Source organism: Rattus norvegicus, chromosome 9, assembly GCF_021556685.1.
Source record: "Rattus norvegicus strain SHRSP/BbbUtx chromosome 9, alternate assembly SHRSP_T2T, whole genome shotgun sequence".
Classification (NCBI taxonomy): domain Eukaryota; kingdom Metazoa; phylum Chordata; class Mammalia; order Rodentia; family Muridae; genus Rattus; species Rattus norvegicus.
Genome location: NC_141542.1, coordinates 115,695,253 through 115,702,607, shown reverse-complemented (window position 1 = coordinate 115,702,607; position 7,355 = coordinate 115,695,253). Strand labels below are relative to the sequence as shown.

General features: G+C 40.2%; 1 pseudogene; it reads left to right on the top strand.

The window, feature by feature from the left end:
* The first annotated feature begins 398 nt into the window (after positions 1–398).
* Bmpr1a-ps1 (bone morphogenetic protein receptor type 1A, pseudogene 1) lies at positions 399–3,137 on the top strand (annotated as a pseudogene).
* The last annotated feature ends 4,218 nt before the right edge of the window (positions 3,138–7,355 follow it).

The window sequence follows — 7,355 nt, the reverse complement described above, 5'->3', positions numbered from 1 at the left end:
GTTACAGCTCTTCTCAGTGTTACAGCTCTTCTCAGTGTTACAGCTCTTCTCAATGTTACAGCTCTCTTGAACAGGGATCCCGAGCAGCAAAATCGCTCGACTTATATACACAACAGTATGCTAATTATCTCTCAGGGATTGTGGGGCATGGATCACCCCACTACTTGTCCTCCAGGGATTGGCGGAGAATGAATCACCTCATTAGCATATTAACGGTCAACTGACACCTGGTGCATAAACCGCACATGTGCAGTACCGCTGTTCACCACTAGAGGGAGCCCTAGCAAGGGGACAAGCCTGCACATGCGCAGTAAGTTGTCGACATCCAGACAAGGCTGGATGTCGGCGCCATCTTTGTTTCGCCGCGCCGCTCTCTACAAAAAAATGCATCGCTTTGGTACTGTCTTGGAATTCATGAGATGGAAGCATAGGTCAAAGCTGCTTGGAGAAATTGGAACTACAGTTTTATCTAGCCACATCTCTGAGAAGTCTGAAGAAAGCAGCAGATGAAGTCATTGTCAAGTGATTTTGTTCTTCTGTAAGGAAACCTCGTTCAGTAAGGCCGTTTACTTCAGTGAAACAGCAGGACCAGTAATCAAGGTGGCCGGACAGGACACATGCGAATTGGACAATGACTCAGCTATACACTTACATCAGATTACTGGGAGCCTGTCTGTTCATCATTTCTCATGTTCAAGGGCAGAATCTAGATAGTATGCTCCATGGCACTGGTATGAAATCAGACGTGGACCAGAAGAAGCCGGAAAATGGAGTAACGTTAGCACCAGAGGACACCTTACCTTTCTTAAAGTGCTATTGCTCAGGACACTGCCCAGATGACGCTATTAATAACACATGTATAACTAATGGCCATTGCTTTGCCGTTATAGAAGAAGATGATCAGGGAGAAACCATATTAACTTCTGGGTGTATGAAGTATGAAGGTTCTGATTTTCAATGCAAGGATTCACCAAAAGCCCAGCTACACAGGACAATAGAATGTTGTTGGACCAATTTGTGCAACCAATATTTGCAGCCTACACTGCCCTCTGTCGTTATAGGCCCATTCTTTGATGGCAGCGTCAGATGGCTGGCTGTGCTCAACTCTATGGCTTGTCTGTATTGTCGCCATGATCGTCTTCTCCAGCTGCTTCCGTTACAAACATTACTGTAAGAGTATCTCAAGCAAAGGTTGTTACAACCGTGACTTGGAACAGGATGAAGCACTTATTCCAGTAGGAGAATCACTGAAAGACCTGATTGACCAGTCACAAAGCTCTGGTAGTGGATCTGGATTACCTTTATTGGTTCAGCGAACTATTGCCAAACAGATTCAGATGGTTCGGCAGGTTGGTAAGGGCCGGTATGGAGAAGTATGGATGGGTAAATGGCATGGTAAAAAAGTGGCTGTCGAAAATATCCTGAGTGAGGTAACCCAATCACAGAAAAACACACATGGTATGCACTCATTGATAAGTGGCTACTAGCCCAAATGCTTGAATTACTCTAGATGCCTAGAACAAGTGAAACTCAAGACGGATGATCAAAATGTGAATGCTTCACTCCTTCTTTAAAAGGGGAACAAGAATACCCTTGGCAGGGAATAGAGAGGCAAAGATTAAAACAGACACAGAAGGAACACCCATTCAGAGCCTGCCCCACATGTGGCCCATAGATATACAGTCATCCAATTAGACAAGATGGATGAAGCAAAGAAGTGCAGGCCGACAGGAGCCGGATGTAGATCTCTCCCAAGAGACACAGCCAGAATACAGCAAATACAGAGGTGAATGCCAGCAGCAAACCACTGAACTGAGAATAGGACCCCCGTTGAAGGAATCAGAGAAAGAACTGGAAGAGCTTGAAGGGGCTTGAGACCCCATATGTACAACAATGCCAAGCAACCAGAGCTTCCAGGGACTAAGCCACTACCTAAAGACTATACATGGACTGACCCTGGACTCTGACCTCATAGGTAGCAATGAATATCCTAGTAAGAGCACCAGTGGAAGGGGAAGCCCTGGGTCCTGCTAAGACTGAACCCCCAGTGAACTAGATTGTTGGGGGGAGGGCGACAAGGGGGGGAGGATGGGGAGGGGAACACCCATACAGAAGGGGAGGGGGAGGGGGATGTTTGCCCGGAAACTGGGAAAGGGAATAACACTTGAGTATAAGAAATACTCAAGTTAAAAAAAAAAAGCGTTTTTTACCACTGAAGAAGCTAGCTGGTGTAGAGAAACAGAAATCTACCAGACGGTGTTAATGCTTCATGAAAATATACTTGGTTTTATAGCTGCAGACATTAAAGGCACCGGTTCCTGGACTCAGCTGTATTTGATTACTGATTACCATGAGAATGGGTCTCTCTATGACTTCCTGAAATGTGCCACCCTGGACACCAGAGCCCTACTCAAGTTAGCTTATTCTGCTGCCTGTGGTCTGTGCCACCTCCACACAGAAATTTATTGCATGCAAGGAAAGCCTGCAATTGCTCATCGAGACCTGAAGAGCAAAAACATCCTTATTAAGAAAAATGGGAGTTGCTGTATTGCTGACCTGGGCCTAGCTGTTAAATTCAACAGTGACACAAATGAAGTTGACATACCTTTGAACACCAGGGTGGGCACCAGGCGCTACATGGCTCCAGAAGTGCTGGACGAGAGCCTGAGTAAAAACCATTTCCAGCCCTACATCATGGCTGACATCTACAGCTTTGGTTTGATCATTTGGGAGATGGCCCGTCGCTGTATTACAGGAGGAATCGTGGAGGAATATCAATTACCATATTACAACATGGTGCCTAGTGACCCATCTTTTGAAGACATGCGTGAGGTTGTGTGTGTGAAAAGCTTTCGGCCAATCGTGTCTAACTGCTGGAACAGTGATGAATGTCTTCGAGCCGTTTTGAGGCTGATGTCAGAATACTGGGCCCATTATCCAGCCTCCAGACTCACAGCTTTGAGAATCAAGAAGACACTCGCAAAGATGGTTGAATCCCAGGATGTAAAGATTTGACAGTTTTGAGAAAGAATTTAGACTGCAAGAACTTCACCCGAGGAACGGGTGGAGTTAGCATGGACTAGGATGTCGGCTTGGTTTCCAGACTCTCTCCTCTACATCTTCACAGGCTGCTAACAGTAAACCTTCCAGTACTCTACAGAATGCAGGGTTGGAACTTCAAACATGTTGTTCTTTGCGTATGGACAGCTTTGTTTTAAATGTGGGGTTTTGATGCCTTTTTGGTTTTTATGAATTGCATCAAGACTCCAGTCCTGATAAGAAGTCTCTGGTCAAACTCTGGTTACTCACTATCCTGTCCATAAAGTGGTGCTTTCTGTGAAAGCCTTAAGGAAATTAGTGAGCTCAGCAGAGATGGAGAAAGGCATATTTGCCTTCTACAGAGAAAACATCTGTGTTCTGTCTCTGTAAACAGCCTAGACTATGATCTCTTTGGGATGCTGCCTGGTTGATGATGGTGCACCATGCCTTTGATATGCATACCAGACTTCCTCTGCTGCCATGGGCCTACAGGACAAGATGTGAAGGTTGCACAGGACGGTATTTGTGGCCAGTGGTTTAAATATGCAATATCTAATCGACATTCGCCAATCTCATAAAAGCCATCTACCTTGTAATTGAAGTAACTTCTCTACCAACTTTATTTTTAGCGTAATAGTTGTAAAGGCCAAACTATGTATAAAGTGTCCATAGACTCGAACTGTTTTCCTCCAGTCACCATTTTGTTTTCCTTTTGGTAATTATTTTTGTTATATAATTCCTCCTATCCAGAATTGGCGCTTACTGTCTTGAACCATACTTTGACAGAAATGCCTCTTCCTGGAGTCTGCCTTACTGCATCTGATCACCATGTGAATACCTCTGATCAAATTCTGGAGTCTTTGTTCTCAGTACCTCTTAAAAAGGGAAATTGTGTATCATGTGTAGTGTGCTTTTATTTTCAAAATCTTCATAGCCTTTATTCTAGCCATTTTTACCTACATACTCATTCTGTACAAAACAGCTCACTCGGGTCCCACAGCTGATCCTCAATGGAAATGATTTACAGTAGAGCTATGTACAAATTTCAAAAATCATGTATTTAAAAACTTCACTCTAAAAAAAAGAAATATATCTGATAAAAAATTTAAAAAGTTATATTCATAGTTTACAAAGGTAATAGTTTTTTAAATTTTCACTTGTCAAATTTTCAAACCTATTAATAACACTATGGATGGCCAATATATTTGCATTCTCTGGATATATATATATATATATATATATATATATATATCATGACTAATGAATTTCAACTGTAACTCTAAAAAGAGTCTTGGTTTTATTATAACTGCACCTTTTAAGTTATTGCTGAAGATAAATGAGATCCATTTAAACAGTATCTCCAAAGTCACTCGTTAATATTCTTCTTTGTTAATCTGAAAATCTTTAAAATTGTATTATTTATGAAACATGGATGTTTAAGACACTAGAAACACAGAAACAATTCTAATCATTTTTTGAGCTATTCATTTTTTGATTTCTCAAATGTACATTAGAGCCTCTGAAATGGAAAAGTCGAAAGGAGCTAGGAGTCAAATAGGGGGCTTATAACTTAAATTCTGGGTTTTGAGAGCTGAGGCTGCTGAATTAGGACCACTCTGTCCTATAAAGGGAGACAGTCGCAAAAAGGGAAAAGACAAAGAAGAAAGTGAGAGGAGACATAAAGTAGAGACACAGAAACCTGAAAACATATAAGTGAATGGGTGCAGGAGTTGGGTGAGTGTCAGGAAATAAGTAAGATTTATGGATACACGAGCTCGTTTGAATCATAGTCTTGCACCAGAGTTGGATCTTGTCAGTCAAATAAATCCCAGATGATCTACTCTGACAGAGCTCAATTTTTTTTCCTAGAGAAAATGTTGGGAACATGTAACTTCTGTTTCCTACTGACCATAAGGCTTTGTGAACAGGTGTTCAATCACTCTGAAATGGATGAGAAGTTCCCTATACATTGTGTCTTTTATTTGATTTGATTTGATTTTTGTCAAAACCAAAGGTGGAATCCTTTTCCTCCAGTGTATTTTTCTTTTCTAGCTTTCAGCTTGAACTACTGTAAACTTTTAAAAAATATCATGTCCCCCCTCTCTAATACAAAAGAAATCTCATTAACTATATTTGTTGGTTAAAAATGCTACCACTCACCTCTCGCTAACCTCGTACATGGTGTCTTTTGCAACAAGGATGTACTCTTAGGATCTGTCATGCAACTATATCCTACTTTGCTATAGGGCAATGGCATATTCTATGTTGATGGCTAGTTACTCCCCTGGCCAACAACCTGAAAGGAATTTACCTTGCCTCACAGTAGATTTTTTTTAATACCCTGTGGTTTCTAAGGGAATGTTAGCATCTTATGTAGTATAACACCATATGTGTTTTAAGTAAGGTAATACAATAATATTTTTATGTTTCTTTTAAATTTTTTATTTTAAATTGTATTTTAAATTTACCATTTCGCCTTTCCTTACTGTATTTTCTCCCCTTTAATCCCTCTATTACTGCCCCCTCAATCTCTCCCAAGTTCTCCTTTCACAATTATTGTTTGTACCATGCACACACACAAGCACATGCACACACATGTTTAAATATATTAATACAAACTGTTGTGTGTGTTAAGTGTTATTTAAATGTACAATTACTTTTATGCTCCACACCTATTATTGGATAACCAGTTAGGGGGCATATTCTGAAGGAGAACATTCTTAGCTTCACTTAGTTACCTGTAGTTCTTTATCTAGTAGTGAGGACCCATGAAATATCTCATTTCCATTTATGCATACCTATTGCTGTTCTCGGTGTTCTAGTTTTATGGTTAAGCAATGTGTTGCTACATCCTTTCCCTGGAAGAGATAAAAGGCAATTTGTACCCAGCCTTTTTAGGTTCCAGTGACAAAAATGGGGATAATTCATTCAACATTTATGCCAGAGAACCAATTAATGTATTGGGCTTCCTTACAGAGGCTAAATAGGAGTTACTTGTATGGCTGTAGGCAGTCCTGTCCTGACCAGCCACACCTGAAAAGCTTTACTCAGCAACCGTAAAGCCTTCTAATACCTGAATAGTTAAAGCTTTTGGTCAAGTCTTCTAGGCCATGTATATAGACTGCTCCTTTCAGACTATCTGAAGCATTGCCGGGTGTTAGCAGACAGATGGGTACTCAGGTGGGGTCTTCTGTTATATTCTGCCCTTGTGTAGAGCTGTACCTTTCAGCATGCCCAGCTGACATGATCTTAGGTGAGCCGCTGAGAGAAATGTTGCTTGGGCTGTGTGTCAGTCATTCACAACACACTGTATTATTATTGTGATGTCATAGGTAGAGCTTTCCTGTATTTCTAGAAGACACAACCTCACAGCAGACTTCCAGTTCCAGTGCCCTTTCCAATCTTTAAGCAGTTTTCCACATCTTCAGAAAGATTTCCTGAACTTTAGTGGCAAAAGTTGTATCATGTGGAACTGGACACTGCAGGTTGACTGTATTTGAAGCAATTGGCTGTTCTGTGATGGTCCCTGCTATAAAGAGAAGCCTCACCAATGAGAAATGCTAGCTGTACTTGTCTGTCAGTATAAGATTAAGTATTTAAGATGAAGTTGGAAATTATGCTGTTTTATAAAATGGTCTGTATAGCTTATGACATTTCTAAACATCCTTAGTATATAAGATATTACACAATTATATACTATAATATATAATACTATAATATATAATACTATATATAATATGCAATATATAATATAATTATATATAATATATCTCCTTCCACCCTCTATCTGCATTATTCTCCAAAAACCACTTGCTGGCTAAAACTAACCTCTGTTTATTCATTTCCTCTCTTCATGGCACCTCAGTACTACTACTCAATCCTCTAAAATCTTTTTACCATGATCATCTTCTACTTCTGACTCCTGTATTTTCTTCAGGTTCTATACACACATCTAAAGACTCAAAGCTACGATCCACAAGTAGAGGACATGTGGAACTTGTCTTTCTGAGACTGGGTTACCTGACTTAGCATGTTATTATTCTAGCTACTTACTTGTTAATGTTATTTTCTACACACCTAAATGTAATTCTTTTGTTTACTACAAGTTCACTATTCTTCCATCAATTGAAAGACATTTAGGGTGTTTATTTTTCTTAACAGTTGGGAATAAAGTGTTGATACTTCTTGAGGATTAGCTCTCGGAACATTTGGAAGTGCTAGACAAGATTCTAGGGAAGAAGGAGAATTAATACCTTACTTTGTGTAGTAACCAAAACAACGATCAGCCTGAAAAGACTTCTGCAAAAATATCATAG